We start from the raw sequence: 20,645 nt of genomic DNA on the forward strand, positions 1-20,645 counted from the left end.
AGAAATGTGCTTATATGTTTTGACAAAACTACTAAATATTTTATTTTTCTTATAACTATCATACATGACGGGACGGGTTCATCTATAAAGGCGAGGTGACTAATGTAAGTACCGATTAATAAAATGGTGGACGTGACCGATTTCTCTGAAACTGGAACAAAAAAGTAAGATGATGGATTATGCAAATAAATGTCACAAAAATGGTATCACGGGACAGAACACTGTTTTACATGGGATGGAACAGCATATAAAAACCCGGAAGGCAAATAAGAAAATACGTGACTGTACTGTTCAGTCCTGTTCCGTACCGGGTTATGGGAGATAAGTCACTAATCAATCCTTTCACGCCGTTCCACACACATACACATTTACAGACACTTTTATATAAAAACACACCCACCCCTTAACAGGAAAGCCTGTACATTCATGCAGTTACTGAATCAGCCAATCATGTAGCAGCAGCACAATGCAAGAAACCATGCAATTACAGGTCAACGGCTTCAGTTAATGTTCGCGTCAAAGATCCAAAATCCATTACTGTTAAAATTAAATAAGATTTAAAAGAGAACAAGCATTTTTTTCATTCCCACTGGACTATTTAATGGAATGCAACAGTGTGTGAACCATGCAAGACCAGATACGATGCTAGCTATACATGTGCACTGCCTAAAAGTGGAGTTCCTGATGAGCAAAATATTTGCAAGGGCACAAAATCCACCTGAATCGAATAATTATAGCTTTTTTCACGGTCTGGTTTCCATGAAATCGTGCGCTCTGATTGGCTCGCGAGCGGTCCGGAATCCCACGATCCGGACGCGGGTTACAGACCTTCAGCGACTCGCTCGTTCACAACAAACATAGTAGCAATTTGTCAACATTTATTTTCACTCCTCAGTATAACAGCATTAATTTTACAGCATGGATAGCGATGAGTGTTCACAGCAAAAGCGAGTTTTACTACCCTGATAAAGACAAAATAAAAGAAAACATATCAGAGGAAAGCCGAAAACGAGCTTGTAGCAGGTTTGTTCTAAATATGGTTTCCCCTTTCAGGCGCTCTCATTTTCTGTTAGAATTTGGTAAAGAAAAAAAAAAGTATATTATTTACCAGATTAATGTCGGTCCATATCGTGAAATACCATGACCTAGGCCTTGAAAATATTGACCTCGGTCACGGTATTTCAATTGCTGCATTGTCTTCCAACAGTGAAACCAATAATGAGATACAAATTGCAGTTACGAACACATTTGTTTCTTTGACACCGCATGACATGCACCAGAAACACCACCATGACATTTATTATGGTGTGACTCTGCTGGGTGCCTGGTGGACAGCAGCAAACCAACGCTTTCACTTTACGTTACTACCATATAGTTACGGCCGGTTGTCCGTCCGTCCCCTCCGCCGTGCGAAGCCTTTGAAAAATTGGAAGCTACAATGGGACATTCTGAGGCTGACAGGGAAATTGTAACAGATTGTCAACATTGAAAAAGTAATCATCTTCTGCCCCGGACAGTCTTTGGCTTTCTTCCGCTTCGTGCCGCGGGATGACATCTTTAAATGCCCAAGCGTCAACAAAAACTCCTCGCGAACTACTTCTGTCAAAAGCTCCCGCGCCGGTGGGTGAAAGGTCATTCAGTCTCGAGAAATCTCGCTCTACAAGTCAGCTGACCTTGTACGTAACCCATGTCAAATCTCGCGAGAGCAGCCGCGACAAGTAAACAACTAAACGACATGGCGCCTCAGTCTGGAAAACACCAATTCGGATTGTTTTTGCACCGTCTGGCGGTGTATCTACTATGATTGGAATATTTTTGGAGTAATTATAACGTATTTGATGATCAGACACATTGTCGCATGGTGTTGCTGGGATGTTTTCACAGAGAAAAGATCGTTTTGAGAAAGATTGCATGTTGGGCAGTAGCATACAAGTGCATGGCCTAAGTGTGACTTGGGGTTCAATCGGCATTTCAGTAAGGGGGCGCACGCCGAGTGTAAGAGGGCGCAGCGCCCCTGTTCCCCGGTTTAGACAAAAGCCTGGTCATACCACAGGTCACCTGGCTTGGTTGGCGTGTTGGCCTTTTGACTCACAAGGAGCTCATGCGCCCTTTGACCAGGTCTTGTTTTTAAGTCCTGCTGGGTGATGTCACCCTCCTCTCCAGCATACACTGGTGGGGGAGCCGGTTTAGACGCCAATCACTCGTCCATGCGGCAGGTTGCACTGGGTTACACTGTTACCAGTAGCAAAGTCCATCTGGACTCTGACCTGACACTAATGAATATTTTCCATAAAATGTGTTGTTAAATCCCTTTTTTTTTAAAAAAAAAAAGCAAATTAAAAATAAGCGCTGATAAAAACCCATCTGTGTCAATGATAAAGATTGTGTTGTCCGGTGGTCAAGTGTTTGAGGTGTTGCCTTGTACTTGTGGTCAGATTCCCTGTGGCAGTACATATTCGTCGTTTGCACGTACAATCATATGGTCAAAAGTAGGGGTCGACCGATAATCGGCCTGGCTGATATATCGGGCCGACATTCTGCATTTTTAGGGTTATCGGTATCGGCCATAATTTCCACCGATATGCCGATAACATGCCTTTTTGCAGCCATTTCGTTCCTAACGCGACTGTCACTGCACGTCCTTTCCTGCACTCGCCTCTCTGAGTTCAAGAACACGGTCCCGCCCACCACAACATCTGATTTGTTTGGCACAAGAGATATAGCCAATCCACACGCGCAGCTAAACACACTGAACTGTTTCAAGGCGCCCGTATCAAGGTAAGGACACGCTGCTTTTCCCGCAATAAGTCACAAACACACAAGTTGCAAAAGCACATCATCATTATATGTTTACATTCTTCATCTACTACTCATTAAAATTGTCCATTTGCATCTGTGTAGCCAGGCAAACTTAGCTTACGGAAGGAAGCGCTTGAATTAGCCTACAACCAACTAGTCTCGCTGAAACAGCATAACGTAGGCTGCAGTCATTTTTAAATCCCCGTCTGGAAACGTTGTGAATGTGTCAGTAGTTCTACTCGAACAGTAGAATGACAGCCATACAGAGAGGTAGTCAAGGCAACTTTATAAAGCGCTGTTTGAACATTTAAACAAGCCAGGTGTGACTAGTATTTATAATTCTTGCGCAAGTGATTCTCCTCGCTAGCGCTTCTGATTCGGAAAGCGATATACTCTTAAAGGAGCAGCCGCTCCTAATAGGGAGTGATAGCCGACTTTACTGTACGTTTGATTTTACTTTTTAAAAAATGCTGCAGGCAGCTCCCTACACTTGGTTTGTTATTTAAAAACTACTTGAAGTTGGTAAGTCTTACTTAGTTCTTAGTGTAAAAGAATCCAGAGTGTATTTTCATTTATTTTCCACTGAAAATGGTGAGCTATAATATAGTAGGGAGTGATTTTTTTTTTATTGGTGAATATTTTATTATTATTTTATTTCTCATTTTATTCTAACTAATGTTTGACTTTATTGTACAAATGCTGCTGGCATCTCCATGCACAAAATTTCATGTTCAATTTTACAATTAAACATACATTTCATGGATATGAAGGTCTTTGTCAGTGTGTGCTATGTTTAATTTCATGTGAATTATAATGTTTACATTTATCGGTTGCACATATCGGTTATCGGCATCCCAATTCCATAATAATCGGTATCGGCCCTGAAAAAAACATATCGGTCGATCCCTAGTCAAAAGCCATCAAAATCAGGTTGATGAATTACTACGTTTTCTTAAGTTTTTCTTTTTTTTTGGGGGGGGACACCAATGTCCCCTGAAAATATTTTAATAACACGCAAAACCCTGCATTCTAGTGCATTTTAGTACTTATTTTCACTAAAACAAGTTATAACTTAAGCCTTTTTCTTTCATGTACATTAATGATTAACATGTCAAATATCACATTTAATTCCCCTAGTTAAGGAGTAATTTTCAGGAGTGCACTTAGAAAACGCAGTGATTTTCCTGCCTACACAGTTCATTACTTTGGAAAAAAATCAGACAGTTGAAGGTAAACTCAGCAAAATCCCAAAACAGTGCTGTTAAAAAGTAAAGGTCTGTTAGAGTTTCTAAAGCTTTCGGGTTTCAATGTTGGGGACATTGAGCCTCGTTTATCAATCTTTTAGTAGAGTTGTGCGTTTGCAGAAGCTAAAGTGAACTAAAAATTTCCAATTCATATTTATGCGAGTTGAAGACAATTGTTTACATTAGCTCGTATTGTCTGTAAATTTAAACACACCAATTAATACCTAATTTCTCATGTAAATCAGGGGCGTAGCTAGGATTTCTCAGGTGTGTGTGTGTGTGTGTGTGTGTGTGTGTGTGTGTGTGTGTGTGTCACACACTGACTGGCAGCCTGAGTACATTACGTAACAAAAAATAATTACCTTTGCTAGTTTTAGGCAGCTTAGAAACCGGCTCTTCCATTATTGCTGTTTCTTCCACGTTTTCTTGATGCGTTCTAGAAACGGCACTAAAACTTGGCTTCGAAGCCACAAAATGCAACTTTGATGGAAAAAAATATATAATAAATTGCTTACCTCTCTTCACGTCGAAAGAAGGAAGAAAGTTTTGCTTGTTTTGACACAGCGAATTATTAACACGAGGAAATACTGGTAATTCGCAACTAAAAAGACTGCAGCTACACTGGCAGCTTGAACATGCTTTCTAGTGCAATCGCGTTGCGCTTGTGCAGAACGGTATCAGTCCTGCGCGCCTTAGCACGTGCACCTGAAGGCACGCCTTGGGCGCGCGCACGCCTAACGAGCTCCAGCACGCACGCCGTTAACAAAGAACACCTGTTTTTAATCAATGAACTATGTTTGGGCTATTTAAGGACTGCGCCTATGCAAGGACGATGCGAAGTATTACGCCGCGTCTAGGAACGTGAAAAATCCGAAAAAATTCTCTCTCTATTCGGAAAGCTGGAGATTTTCAAGAGTTTTGTCAAGTTCTATTGAGAGGGCTCAACTCTGCACTATCTGTTGCAAATGGAAGCAGTTCTCCAAAAAGTCCTTACACCAAAGACAATCTTGAAAGCAGCCAAAGTTATGCTCCTTCAAAGTGTCAAACATCAGAATTATGCTTTTGACATGACAATTTTAATGCTCTTAATTCAACAGTAACCTGCTTAATTTTACTGGTACTTTGACAGATGACCAATGCTATATCAAACTGGTTGTTCAATTCTTAGAGCCACAGTTGTTGAGAACCTTGTTGGACCAGCTGGCACTAAATGTGTTGACCTATAACAAATGTAACTAATTTCTCTTTACCAAAAATACAGCATCATCGTTGCTTGAAAATTACCCTAAATGCCAAACCCGTGACCTTTTTTCAATTCCACATTTGTTGCTCTTCTGATCTGCTGCTAGCCGTGAGTCACCAACACGGTGGGGTGAAAGCTTTTTCAAAACACTTTAAAACCGTCAGGAGCGTTACACTTTTTGGCTGGCTGTTTAAAAAAAAAAAAAAAAAAAGTGTAACTTGCCAATTTCTTCAAAACGTGAAACATGTCTCTCTTTACAGAGATATAAACAGAACAAAAAAAAAATGCATTTCACTGCTTCTGGTTAACAAATGAACAAAACTGATGTCTTGTAGCAAAAGACTGTCGCATCCCTTTATCTGAAACCCACTTGTTTACCATTTAGTAGGTCAAGACATATCTGGCTGGTTTCATTTTGATTTCTCGCATCTATGCTTCTAAACAAAAATGATAAAAGGTCAATGGAACTACCCGTTTTCTTCTGCTATGTGGCCAGAAATAAGAGCACCCATCAAAATCGATGCTCTTTATAGTTTTTATTAAAAATACATTTTATATACAATGTGCCTGCCTCACAGTAAAACTAGTGCTACAAGTTAAATGGAGTAATGGACATCTATTTCAGAAACTGGACTTTGTAGTGCACAGGAAACCCAGAAATGTGGTAATTTGAACATATGCCGCTTTTCCACTACCAACGCGGCCAAGTTGGGCTGAGTCGAGCTGCGTGGGGCTGTTGGAGTTGCATTTCGACTACAACCGCGCTGAACCGTGCTGGCTGGAAGTGGGTGGACACATTGGGTGGAGTTAGTGAAAGTGGGTGGACGTCACGTGATGTCGTTAGGCGGCACAAACAGTGACATCAGTGATCTTTTAAGCGGTAGTCTCACGACCCGGATAGTAAACAATAAACATGGAGTCGTTAGTGTTGCTGGTCTTGGTGCTGTGGCTTGTTGTCACCGACAACGCCAACAGATACTGGCAAGAGCGTATAGATGAGGCGAGGCGCATAAGGCTTCAGAAATTCTCGTAATTCGTAATTCTTCTTCTTCCGGGTTTACGGTGTTTACAGATCCCAGCGTGCTCGCGGGGCGTGTGTGGGCATGTGAGGACACTCCTCCTCACCAATCAGTGCACAGGGGAGTGTCTCCTCACGCCCCTAGCCCCACTCGGCTCGGTTTGGCTCGCTTCAGCCCCACTCCAAAACCGTGCGAGTTTTGGGTGCTGAGCAGGGCTGAAGCGAGCTGAGTCGTGCTGTTCTGAGGTAGTCGAAACGCGAGCCGTGTCGGGCTGAAGTGAGCTGAAAAAGGGTAGTGGAAAAGGGCCAATAGTTTAATTTAATTTTTCACCCCTTTGTTAAGCTCAATGAGCCTTTTTTTTCTAAAACAGGCCTCGTTTTCCCGATTGAGGATTTATATTGTTAAAACAAAAGCTATTTATTACAGTTTGAGCTTATTCTGAGGGACCTCCGTATCCATTGGCTCGCTCAGGCATGATACTCCAATTCCCACACACCCTGCTTATAGACAGCATTAACCCCACACACACCTGCTTCAGCTTCACTTATTATGTGCCTTATTTAAAATCCGGCTTCTGTTAGTTTGACTTGTTTGTCTATTTTCAAAAAAAAAAAAGTGTTCCTCTCTTCTACTCGTCTTCATGCCTGGTGTTTGTTGCTTTGACTACCCTGTATAAATAAAAGGTTTCTGTACTTGCATCTCCCTTCATGCATCAACCATGATAAAAATATTAAGTGGAAATTTCAGAATCTCATTCCTTCAAGAGAGAATATTCACATAGCTTGTTACAGTATAACACTAGTTACTGCTGATGTCTGTGTGTAGTTTATAAATGAAACGTATTAAAAAAAAAACTTTATATATAAAGTTTGCTCCTATCCATACTGGAAAGTATCCCGTGAGGATATAGCAGTGCCACTGTATTGATATTTTTCCTCCCTTTTGGCATGTTTTGAGCTCGCACCGGTTGCTTTACATTGAGGCAGTGCCATCGAAATATCACCAAAATCATTTAAGTCACCGCCAGCATCATTACGACTGGTCACTAGGGATGGCGAAAACTAAAAAAAAAAATAAAAAATCTTGACCGACCACCAAGCCTCATTAGCCGGTTAAAGTCAGTTAACCTACGAGTTTAAAATTCTAGAATTGGAATCAGAATCTATTCTAAATCTAACCGCAAGCATTCGCACATTCAGTCCCAGTCGCTGCCCTCCACTCACATTACCTTTTCTACAGCGCGAAACATTTAGTCAAATGCGGCACTGATGTTGAGGGGTTTGTATTGGAGCGGAGGACAAATGGCTCCAGCTTATGCCGCTTTTCCATTACAAACGCGGCTGAGTCGGGCTGAGCCGTGCCGTGCTGAGTCAGGCTGAGTGGGGCTGTTGGAGTTGCATTTCGACTACAACCGCGCTGAACCGTGCTGGCTGGAAGTGGGTGGACACATTGGGTGGAGTTAGCGAAAGTGGGTGGACTTCACGTGATGTCATTAAGTGGCACAAACAGTGACATCAGTGATCTTTTAAGCGGTAGTCTCACAACCCGGATAGTAAACAAACATGGAGGACATGGAGTCGTTAGTGTTGCTGGTCTTGGTGCGGTGGCTTGTTGTCACCGACAACGCCAACAGATACTGGCAAGAGCGTATAGATGAGGCGAGGCGCATAAGGCTTCAGAAATTCTCGTAATTCTTCTTCCGGGTTTGCGGTGTTTACAGATCCCAGCGTGCTCGCGGGGCGTGTGTGGGCATGTGAGGACACTCCTCCTCACCAATCAGTGCACAGGGGAGTGTCTGCTCACGCCCCCAGCCTCACTCGGCACGGTTTGGCTCGCTTCAGCCCCACTCCAAAACCGTGCGAGTTTTAGGGGCTAAGCAGGGCTGAAGTGAGCTGAGTCATGCTGTTTTGAGGTAGTCGAAATGCGAGCCGTGTCGGGCTGAAGGGAGCTGAAGTGAGCTGAAAAAGGGTAGTGGAAAAGGGCCATTAGAGACATTGTGAGAAACGTGAAATCCCCCCTCAACCCCTCCTCCTTGTCCTTCTCCACCTGGGTCTGTGTCTGCGGCCGTATCAACAAAAGTGCGTGTCCCTTGCTAAGTTGCAACTTGGCATTAAAAATATCAGTGTGAACATGTTCTCAATAAATTGCCATCATTTTCTAAGCGGCAAGCCTTAGCTCAGTCACTACCGGTGCTTGCATTGAGTAGCCTATTGAAAACAATCCTACCATACACTTGTCCCATCTTAACTTTTCATTGAAGATAGGACGTTTTAGCGATACGGCCCCTGGTGTTTACGGTTAACTGCAGTAGGCTGTGTGTTGATATTGCGTACTGCTATGGACTAGGCACTTTTCTTCGAAGTGAGCCACAGAGACCTCATACTGCAATTGTTTTCCAGCTACTGATATTACGGTTACATGGCTGCTAATTGTGCACAGCCATTGGGAATGGGATAGCTGGAGCTGAGCTGATTAGCCACTAAGCTAATATAGCAACTGTCTGATGCTAAGTAACATCAGTGAGTAACCAGGTTTTAGTTCAGATCTTGTGTATTATTATGTTGACATTAATATTCACCAGACTAATCAACCATCGACTTCATTCATGCGCCGTGTTCTTGTTTCTTTGATAGGTCAAGAGTTTCCTAGATGTTACGTAGTAAAACGTAATCCAACACTGAGACTTTTCTTTCACCGAGTGGCAGCTGTCTTCAACTGGGGTGGGAGGGCGGGACATGACTGAATGGGTGTTTCTGATTTGTCAGCTGTCGTCCTTACACCGCATGGCATGCCCCAAGCGTTTACAACACAGAATTCCAGGTTCTCTGCTCCAAAATCAGCAGCTTCAAAACAATTGATTTTTTTTTTAACCAACAGCCAAAAAAAAAAAATTTAACCGGTTGACGTTGATTCAGTCAACCATCGGTCAAACGGTCATCGGTTAACATCCCTACTGGTCACATCAATCTGATGGTTCCAATTCCCACTGGAACCATAACTAAAAGATTTCCATAAAATGTTACTCGGTCGACAGGGGACAGATTAACAGTTTCACTTTGCTGTTTTTGCTCCCAGTCCTGCAGGACTCCATTACAACACAATTATTCCATCCACATTCACTGGATATGAGCAATCACGCACTGATTGGCTACTCTACTACTAGGCTAATCAGCTTATATACCATGAGTAGAGAAAAACAAAATGGCAGCACACGCTGCTGAATCAACTGAGGACGCAATTTAAAAAAAAAAAAAAAAAAAAAAAAAAAACCACACTCCTCGAAAATAAAACCCCCAAAAATACAAAGGGCAACAAAATACAGAATAATAAAAAAAAAGTATTTGATGGTAAAAACGTCTTATTTTTCAAGAAATCACATTTTTCACAAAACGCTGCTGTCATTTCACCAGTTTGTTTACATTCTAAGTGGAAATGATTGTCAGACATTTTGTATAAAGTTTATATTTATTGAACTTGCGAAAAAGAAAAAAAATGCTCTGTTTCTCAAAATACAGTGAATTTGGATAGAAAAAAAAAAGTTATTCCATTCAATCTCATCATACACGGCTTATAGCCAACTCGGCGCTATGCACCTAGTCCGCCATCAGCTCATGTACAACTATTTCGTGGAATAACTTAAATACACATTCAGTGCGAGTGGGAACACGGTCCATTAGTGAGCAAGCTACTTAAAGGTTCTGACTGCCAAGTTGAATTCAGGGAGGGGGGAGGAGTTCGATTTCCACTGCTGATAGAGTTTTGAGATGTTTCATACTGATGCGAGTCAAAATTAAGGAGTTGTGCTGCTGTACACAGTGTATCCCACATGTAAACTTTTGCCGAGATAAAACTTGTTCTGCATTTTACGATTCCAGAGATTGCTGAAGCAAGTGAGCAACAATATCACATGACCGCCGTGGAGCACTTGACCTACTTTTAACCAAAACAAGTCGGCATGGGCAAACATGGCGGACTCCACTCAATGCCAGCGGAAAAGAAAAGGAAAATATGAACGCGAATCAGCTAGAAAGTGTGCCAGAAAAGCGATGGAAAGTGTGTCATGAAGGGACAGACTAACCGCTGTAATCAACTAAAGGGTGAAAGGGGCCTGAAACCTGAAAGAATTTGCAGCGCTTGTCTTGGCGAGTCTGAGCATGGAGTTATACACCTAATGTTTTGATCGTACAGAGAAAGAAACGATAAGCAGTAACAAAAATATAAAAAAAATATTTTTTTTAATATATATATATATATATATATATATACACACATATACACACATATACACACACACACACATACATATATATATACACACACACTTGTCCTTGTGTTTTACAGATCTATTCCCAAATGTCAACCAAAAATTACATCCCTGCGACTCTAAAGTCTCCGAGGTCGATGCAGTCACGATGTTTTCTGCACACCGCCATCTCCATGCGACACAGTTCCATAGTTATGCTAATTAGCTCAAGCTCCTCACGTTCAGTTGTTTCCGTAGGGCCATACTGTTTCCCTTAAAGCATATACACAGAGCCATGGCCTCACTTTCATTTATAAATGCCATGAGACCTCAAGAATGGCACAGGAATAGTTTTAAGCATTAACAAATCTAATAGTAATTTTTATGATGTGATTTATATAGGTAGCGGTCTGAGTGAATGACCTTGACGTCTGTAACGTCACAGCAGGAAGTCTAATCGGTCTCATCGCCATTTCCGCTATACTAAAACACAGCTGACTGCAACTCCGATCCTCCATTTTGAGCTAATTTATCACCATGCCACGTAGATGTGTTTTTGGCCGGTGCAGCAACACGACAGAAGGTGGATTTATGTTACATTCATGGCCCAAGAACGTTCAAACTGCAAAGATCTGGACACTGCGAGTTGTTCACGGGCATATTGGGCGACTACGAAGTGGTCTCTCCTCTGCTCTGCACATTTTACTGAAGACTCGCACGAGACCTCTGATCTGTTGAGTGTTGGCTATAAGCCCATATTGAAAGAGGGTGCAGTACCAACAATTAAAGAAAAGGGCTTTTTTTGTTTGTTTTTTAAAGTGAGTTCAGTTGCACTAGTCCTCCTGGAGCATGAGCCAAGGGTTGTTGCTAAAACCTGGGACAGAATGTGACATATCACTCAGGCAGTGACCTCCTCGCGGTTGTTGCTAAAACTGGTGACGTCCCGTTCCATCCCGGGTTTTAGTAATTGCCTGAGCCAAGCAGTAATGGTGGAATACACAGTATGGAGAGAAAGAGTGGAGCAGCTGTCTTATCTCTAAACTGGATATTGCTGCCATCTCACCCTTATGTGGAAGTGAATGAATGGAGAACTGAACGAACAACTGAAAGTCAGATTGCTTCAAAATAAAACGGGCCACAAGGTCGGCCTTCAAGAAGCGAGAACAGACGGGTACGCTCCGACTCATTTGGATACAAAACAAAAACACCATGTTTACCTGCATTTAGATTAATACATGTAACTTGTATTGTGTGTTTAAGTTAGCGGTATAAGATATTTAATTTGCTTCAGAACGTGATTGTCTCAGTTCATCTGATTATTTAATTAGCCTTTTACGTTTTATCAGTGAAAATGCATGCATGTACACCAAGGCTCATACTAGCCAGCCATGACAAACAAGTAGCCAGCCGGGGGGGGGGGGGGGGGGGGGGGGGGGGGGGACAAAAACTCCTGTGCACGCAGTTCCCAGGATTAAATGTATTTTCCACAGACCATTTATTTATTCACTTTACTCAAATACTAAGTAAAATGGCAGTAAATCTTCTCTCTTTTCTTGCGTATTGCATCATGAGGCGTTCCTGGCTTGTAAATCTCTTATTTTCGGTGCATGACACATTCACGCAACTGAGCATGCTATGAATTAGCAACGACAACGGTCTGCAGTGGTGGCTACACAACACTCAGCGAACATTTCTCCATTTGTGTATGAAAATACACTCCAACCACTCAGTTTGGTTTCATTTACAACCAGCGGTGTCTTTTGATGCCAGCACGTAATTGAACGAGAGAAGACTGGTTTACCGGAGACAAAATAAGCGTTCTCTGCTTCTGTTCCCTCCGACACACTACTGCCTCCGCCGAGTGCACACGCACACTGCACGTCAGGGCCGTAGAGGAGTTACTCTCCCTTGATCAACGAAGTCGGCGGGGAATTTGTGGTTATCATCGGTACAAACAGCGCAAATCACAACTTAAATGAGTGCAGTTCAGTTTGACATCGTCAGTGCGTTAGATACACATTTAATTTTATTAAAATCGAAAATGAATATTTAGAGCCTGTGGGCTACAAAAATTATAAAGTAGCCGGCTGGACTTAATTGTGTAGTCGGCTGTATGGCCGGCAGCCGGCGCTTGTGGAAAGCCCTGTGTACATGTATGCTGCATAAGTTATAACACCCATCCTGTTTTAATGAGAGTCAACCCACAATCAATGAAGTCAAATCAGTCTTAGTTGAGCAAGTCGGTAACGGTATTTCTTACTTTCACCATAAATTTTTATGACTTTCGTCTATAGCTGTCAAAGGCCTCGGCCTTAAAACCGGTTACCGCTGTGACGTCACGCACTCAGGGCTGGCTGGCTCAGCGGGGCAGCTCGAATGACAACTTTGCGGTCGATTTCAACTCTCGAAAACATATATATATTTTTATTCCCATTTATGCAGCATACAAGTCAAGGATAGAGATACTAACCACTCAGAAATGTATTTAAAAATAAAAATGTTCTGCGCATCTCCTTTCAGAGGTAGGAAAACTGTTCCAAAACGGAGGAAAGCAACCCTCAACACATCAAAATGATCACTTCTTGTCTGCACAATACTGTTCTTACAGGACATAGGAAAATACCACGCACAACTTATATATAAAAAAAAAAAAAAAGGGGGTGAAAATTTCAGATGACTTTGCAGTCAGCACTTTTAAGCATTTTAATAAAAACTAAGAGGCAAGTTTACGATAATGATCCTGTTCTGATGGTTTCTAAAGCAGCACATTGTGCTTGCACGTACTGTTGCTCACACGCAAAGCGTTCTGACAGCCTTCCAAAATTCATGAGTAATCTTCAATAAAACAATACATTCAATATCCTAACGTTGAAATATCCACCATTTCAGGGGTATCCTAACTCAACCTGTGAATATTTACAACACAATGAGCATTTTGATATTAAAAGATCACTAAAAACATTTTACCACACCAATAAGTTAGCTAAAGCTGTTTGTACCAATACAGCACCATGAGCGTTCTTTACCTGAACATTCTTTGTTCTTGATGTAATGCTGACTCAGTCTTTAAAATAGCAAATGTCTTATTTCTCCAAGGGGGGGGGGAATTACTCAACTGTTCTCCCAACGTCTGCACAGCATAGACCACATAGGTGAATATGATGTACGGTATTCAATTTAAGCTACAAAAAAAAAACTGAAAGTATGCCTACTTGTACTAACATGCAAAATGCTTAAGCTGAACATGCTATTAGCTAGTTAACATAAATTAAGCTAATGCTATGATGCTGTCTCAATAACTAGGCACAAGTCAGCTATTGCTGATAAATGGCAATATGGTGCTCTTCAACCAACAGAAAACATTGGGCATCAGATAGTCTAAACCCCCCATACTCAAATAGCGGCCCCCGGGCCATTTTAGGCCCCCGGGGGGTCTATTTCTGGCCCACGAGCTGTTCTGTGTGGTTTTTTTTTAATTCGTTTTTTTTTTTCAATCGCGCTGTCCGCTCTTATTTTGAAAGAGCGCCCCTCGCGCTGCGACGAGATGTGAGGATTGCCTCCATGGCAATGATAAACAAATAGCAAGGCTAATCTAAGCCCTCGCAAAACTCCAGACAGTCAGTTTACCAGCCGTAGCCACAATGGCATGCTCGAAGTTTGCACCAAAAAGAAAACTGGACAGCGAGAACCGCCAATTCCAACCAGAATGGACAGAAAGGTTTGCGTTCTTTCTCCCTGGCTATCACACCATTCAAACCAAGGTTCCAAACATTGGCCAAAGACACACGAGGCCATTTCTCCCATTAAGCAATATTGAGAGTGTGAGTTAGTTCTTGAGTTTGTTAACCAAAGCACAGAAAATGGGCAGCTTGAAGGGTGTTTTGGATTATTAACAGGGTAATGTTTTATTCAGTTATTTATTTGTTTTATTCAGTCATTTATGCCCAAATGAAAAATATATTTTTATTTTAGGTAGGCCCTAATACTGTTGTGTTCAATGACAAGGAAATGTTAAAATGCGTTACATTATTATGGCATGTATCATACACACTCAATAAATGGCCCTTTGAGTAAATGGAAAAAAAAAATGTGGCCCCTCGTTTCTATTTGAGTACCCCTGGTCTAAACCTTCATTTTCAAATTGAGCTTAAATTAGAAAATTCACAAAACATCGCTCTATGACTACAGATTTTGTATTTTACCATTTCTCCAGAGGTTATGATGCAATTTCCTCAAAAGCATCACAGCTCAAAATGAATCACCCAAGATATGTATATAAAATTGTTTTATACTGTACATTAACCAGGCATTGCTCAAGCATTTGAAACCTGACGAGTGAAAAGCTGCAACTCTAAAAACAATGTGAAATCATTTTTGGAATTCACTTTCCCTACCTTCAGGATGCATTTTTCATAAGTACGCTACATGAGGGTTCTCTTGACATGAGTCAAGAAAAAATTAAATACAGGAATAATGCTGTAGGTGAAACATGACCATATATTAAAAAAAAAAAGAAAAAAAAAAAAGCACCTCAAACCGCACTGACAGGGCAATGACGAGTGCCCAATTTGTGTCCACTAAAGGCCAATTTATGCTGACAACGCAGTCCTCGCAGATGGCGTCTGCGTAGCCCCCCCCCCTTCGCAGACGCTCTGCGCGCACCTCCCAAAAATTGTAACCACCGCAGAAGCCTCGCAGACAAGAGGGCTCTGATTGGTCCACTCTACATCCGCTGTACACGCACTTCCGCTTCCCTACTTTCCCGGTTTGGTTTGTTTTCACGACCGCCATTTTTAAAAACACGAGCGAAGATGGAGCAGCACGAAGAGTGGTTGATCGAGGAAGTGAGGAAGTACATACATCTATACGACTCCAGTTCTAGTCATTATAAGTAACCGGAGGATAAACACTCCACTAACCACACCCACCAACTACTCCTAGCGATTTCGCACCCCCTTGTGTTGTGGCGGTGAATAACATCGCGCACGCCTATTACTCTCCGCTCAACAATAAATTACAACTGTCTGCGAAAAGCTGTCTGCGAAAGCCTTGTCGCAAGAGCACGCAGAGGCCCTTCGAACTACACAGGATGTCTACCACATTTTAAAATTAAATCCAAGAAAATTTGAAATATGCATTAATACCGAGTTGGAGAGTGCAAGTGTGTGTCTCAACGGAGAAATGGTGCAGACAGATGGACACCAGGAGCGGCAGGAGTGACTCAAGTACAGATGTGTAACAGTAATGACCATATTAAAGACTTATGATACAGGGGATGGAGTTGCAGTTTTAAAGGGGAACTGAAGTCCTTTTTAAACTTGCTTTATTTCTTAATTAACCTGTTATTCAGTTACGTTTTCCGTTTTATTAACCCTATATCGTGACTCATACTGGCGTATTACATTACACTTATCGACCTTTTCGGTTTTTAGCCATGTTGAACGTAGTTCGTTTGGTCCACGGCAGGCGTCGCTTATCCGCATGATCTTCACGAGACTTGTGCGAGACTTCAAATGTGAAGTGTCAGCGCCGCCATTTTGAAGACTGTTTACACAGCGGCCAGATCGCCGCATCATTCCAATTTAGATTAACTTCAAGATTTGCCAGCTTCATCAGCGATGGAGATTATTCCATACAACTTCGAACCAGCATGGAGTAGAGAAGAGTTGAAAAGACAAGATAAGGACTAGCCCGTCACGTTGGTATTTACGTCATTACTGTCGCACAATTAAAACCTGCGCTCTGATTGGCTGGCGAGCGGGTCCGTATCTTGCGGTACGGACCCCAGTTACGGACCTCTGGAAACTCGCTTGTTCACAACATGGTAGCAATTGTCAGCATTTCTTTTTTTATAAGATTATCAAAAATCTTATAAATTTTTGCCAGCATGTCTCAGCATAATAGCATTAATTTTACAGCATGGATAGCGATAATGACAGTCTTTACAGCAAAAGCAGGTTTTACTACCATGAAGAAGAAATTAAATAAAACACTTCAGGAGAAAGCTAAAAACCTCTAATGGTGATGATACACGGGGCAACTTTTTGGGCAATGTTGCCGAGCAATGTTGCTGGGCAATTGCGTTTTGACTCTTTTCTATTGAGATTGGGCAACATTGTTTCTTTCTGAATGGTTTTGATAATCTCTGGCAACTTTTTGAGATAAGCCAATCAGAACGCGAGTATCGAGTCATGTGACATCCGGTGAGGTTCGGATCAGAAGTTTCAAACAAATATGGCGGCCGCTCAGTGGAGTAAAGAGATGGAGACACTCCTCATCTGTTTTTACGCCGGTAAGTTATTTTAATATTCTATATGGAGGAATTTACCTCACCAAAGCTCTAAAAAAACAACAGACAGCTTGATTAAATGGTCACAGCAAAAATTAAGACATCGATTTTTTTTTAGCTAACTGTAAACTGCCGTTGCTAACTGTTGTTGCCCATTGTTAGTTGCCCTGAAAAGTTGCCCTGTGTCTCACCTAGTTGCCCGTTGCCAGCAACATTGCTCGGCAACATTGCTCAAAAAGTTGCCCCGTGTATCACCACCATAACTGTTGCTCACGCCGAGCTAAAACATGGCTGAATCCTGAATGACTCAATTTTGTATAAATAGGGACTACATAGGCAGCAAAATGTAGGGGTTTTTTTTCCTGCCATGGAAGTGCACTTGTATACCGAGGAGGAAGCAATTTGCATTACAGCCGTGAATGAGGATTCAAAATGGCGGCTCAGCTCGGTTTTCCCTTTCGGGCGCTCTCGTTTTCTGTTAGAATTCAGTAAAGAAAAAAATGAAATGTTATTTACCAGTTTAAGGTCGGTCCGTACGGTGAAATACCGTGACCTCGGCCTTGAATACTGACCTCGGCCCAGAGGGCCTCGCTCAGTACTTTCAAGACCTTGGTAACGGTATTTCACTGTACGGACCTCCCAGCTGGTAAATAACACGCATTTTTGTGACATTATACTGAGCGCATTTCCCACATAAGCCTCACTAAGGTTTCGGACAACACTACAAAATAGCCTCCACACCATATAGCGAGTAGGGAGCGATTTCGGACACAGGGAAAACTTCCGGCTTGATTACGTCAGCATTCGAAGGAAGGCACGCGCGTCTTGTGACAACGTTGGCAGATGTTGGTCACTTTGATTTCCGCTGTACGTTTTACTTCCGTCCTACGAAGTCTCGGTGAACCTTGTTTACGACCATCGCTTTGACATACGGACTGATCCATTACATAGCATATTTCAAACACTCAGACTATAGCAATGACAAAATAGCTGTCAGAAATACATTCCTACATTTTTATAAAATGAGATCAATAGAATTTGTTGATTTAAAAAAAAAAGCCTTCAGTTCCCTTTTAACAGGAAGCACAAACTGGTCTGCATATCGAAGCATGCTTATTTGAACATCAGATGGACAAATGAATGAAATGCCAGTTATGCCACAAGTGTGAACATTTAGGAGCCTGCAAAACAACATGTTCAATGGTTACGTAAGCATTGAATGAGAGGTTAGACTGCGAACAACCTGCCACTGAAGTGAATATTTAACAATAAAGACGCTGAAGCAGTGTCAGGGCTGGTACAGACCCCTCCTGTGGGCTAAAATCAATAGCGTGCTAATATCTCGGAGAAGGGAAGATGAGGAGAAAAAGCTCCAAACGCCATCTTGTTCTCAGCCGCTTCTTGGTCTCTAAACCTGCCAAGCCACCATTTATTCAGCTCTGGGGGTTTACTCGCTCAAACCTGGTGGATGCTGATGAGTGGAAAGAAAGATTTCGTTAAAAGACTGGGTTATATTCATTCTATGTTGTGACTCGACAGAAAGCCGAGCAGCTCCTGGTTTATATCCAGACTAGGACAGTCCAATTTGGTTCCCATTTCCTCACAATATGATTCATGCCGGTATAAAAAGGCCATGTCTGCTCCAACATGGTGGTCAGGAGAAGTGAGCGTTTTAGGTGGATCAGTGAAAGCAAAAAAAAAAAGAAATCTCAGTGGTGGTGGTTTCTCTCTCTCTCTCTGATCAGGGAGGCCTGAGCCTCAAAGAACCACCCGAACTGCTTCAACACTTACCGTTTACACATCATCTCTCCCACACCACACCAGTACAGTGCCGTGGAGTTTAACTGCTGTCACATTCAACCAAGTGGTACGTTTTCCACGCACGGATCATTTATTTTTAAAGTGAAATCGGTTAAAGAAAACTGCAAAAAACGCCAGCCACAGTGAAAAGGCGACCCTGATGGATTTTGACCGCTAACTTCAGGTGAAACACCACAGCAGACAGCTACAAAATACAACCAGTTAATATTAACATATCGTTCAGTTATCGACTTACAGCTCAAGTCTAAAACCCAAATAAGCAAAGTAAAGCTTTTTTTTTTTTTAAGAATATGCCAGCTGAGTTAGCTTGCTTAGCCAGCTACAATGGCTAATTAGCTAGCTAGCACTAGCTAGCTAGCGGTCTCCCAGGCTACGACAGTACCAAAGCTAGTTAGCTAACTTGCTTCAAAATATTATAACAGGTTAGAGCAACCCCACAACGTGGTCTATAAAAGTTATGCATATTTATTTGTTAGACATATTTTCCAGAAGCGTAAAAACAAGCTAAGAGCGGTCCGACTAGCCGCAGTTAAAAAAAAAAAAAAAGGCCTGAAAAATCTTCATTTTTGAAAAGGCGCTGCCGCTAGTAGTGAACTAGCCGAGCATCTGTTTGCACAAAACCATAAAAACGTACTGCTTGGAGCAAATAACTGTTAAAAAGGTCTTGTATTTGGTTTGCGGTTAGGCAAACATTCACTCACTGATTTCCCTGGCGTTTTTGCCTGTATGTAAACTGGTCGGCTAGCTGTTAGCGTCACCCCACCCCCGTTCAGCCAGCAGTGCTGCTAAAATACACCTCGCTGAACGGGGTTTCAGCTCCTGAAATCAACATTAAACCCGTATGAGAGAACATACCTGTATTCAGTCGGAGTTGGCCTTGCTTTATATGGCATTGACCGAAAGAAAGCACCGTGTTTCTGTCAAATCCACGCATCAACGAACAAGAACGCGCTAGCTCGCTAAGCTAACTAGCCTCAGAGAGAGGAGCGGCGCTGCACTAATGAGCTCAGCTTTCAAATAACTCGATGCAGAAGGCGAGGATTAAACGCCGCCTGAGGAGAAGAAGAGGGGGAAACCGGTCAAGCAGATATCTCAGCTGCGGCGTCGATATTTTTGTCATTTAAGTCCGTGGGACAAATTTGGTCAGAGTCCGACGGCCGCCACTTCCCGTTGCTTTTCCTTCAAGGAACACTTTTCTCCAGTTAGACTGCTCATCCGGCCATCAGAGAACAGAGATGGGCGCGGTGACCCTGCAGTCCGACTCGGGAAACCCCGTTCACTCTCTCTCTCTCTCTCAGACACACAAATACTACAGCACTGTGCGCGCGCTCGGCGTCAGCACTGAGAGAAACACTAAAATACCGCCATGAGTGCTGAGACGCCTACTGACATACAAACACCACAGCTGGCAGAAATAATAAAACAACACCACCATTAATGCTGACTGAAACAACACCAGAAATAATGAAAAACCACCATTAATGCTGACTGAAATACTGAAACACCACCGTGAGTGCTGAGACACCTACTGACATACAAACACCACAACTGACAGAAATAATGAAACACCACCATTAATGCTGACTGAAACACTGAAACAACACCAGAAATAATGAAAAACCACCATTAATGCTGACTGAAATACTGAAACACCACCGTGACTACTGAGAAGCCTACTGACATGCAAACACCACAACTGACAGAAATAATGAAACACCACCATTAATGCTGACTGAAATACTGAAACACCACCGTGAGTGCTGAGACGCCTACTGACATACAAACACCACAATTGGCAGAAATAATGAAACACCACCATTAATGCTGACTGAAATACTGAAACACCAGAAATACTGAAACACCACCATTAATGCTGACTGAAATACTGAAACACCACCGTGAGTGCTGAGACGCCTACTGACATACAAACACCACAATTGGCAGAAATAATGAAACACCACCATTAATGCTGACTGAAATACTGAAA

At 42.2% G+C, this 20,645-nt stretch overlaps 1 protein-coding gene across 2 annotated transcripts in view; it reads right to left on the reverse strand.

Moving 5' to 3' along the window:
* The window catches only part of gnb1b (guanine nucleotide binding protein (G protein), beta polypeptide 1b), a 77,329-nt gene extending 57,379 nt beyond the window's left edge, over positions 1-19,950 (reverse strand). The window contains exon 1 of one of the 2 annotated variants that reach the window (XM_060919304.1): positions 19,514-19,950. The gene's annotated coding sequence lies outside the window, so the exon portion shown is untranslated. The remainder of the gene's footprint in view (positions 1-19,513) is intronic. The other variant, XM_060919303.1, reaches the window with a different exon arrangement.
* Between the last annotated feature and the right edge of the window lie 695 nt (positions 19,951-20,645).

This window comes from Neoarius graeffei, chromosome 4, assembly GCF_027579695.1.
Source record: "Neoarius graeffei isolate fNeoGra1 chromosome 4, fNeoGra1.pri, whole genome shotgun sequence".
Lineage (NCBI taxonomy): Eukaryota > Metazoa > Chordata > Actinopteri > Siluriformes > Ariidae > Neoarius > Neoarius graeffei.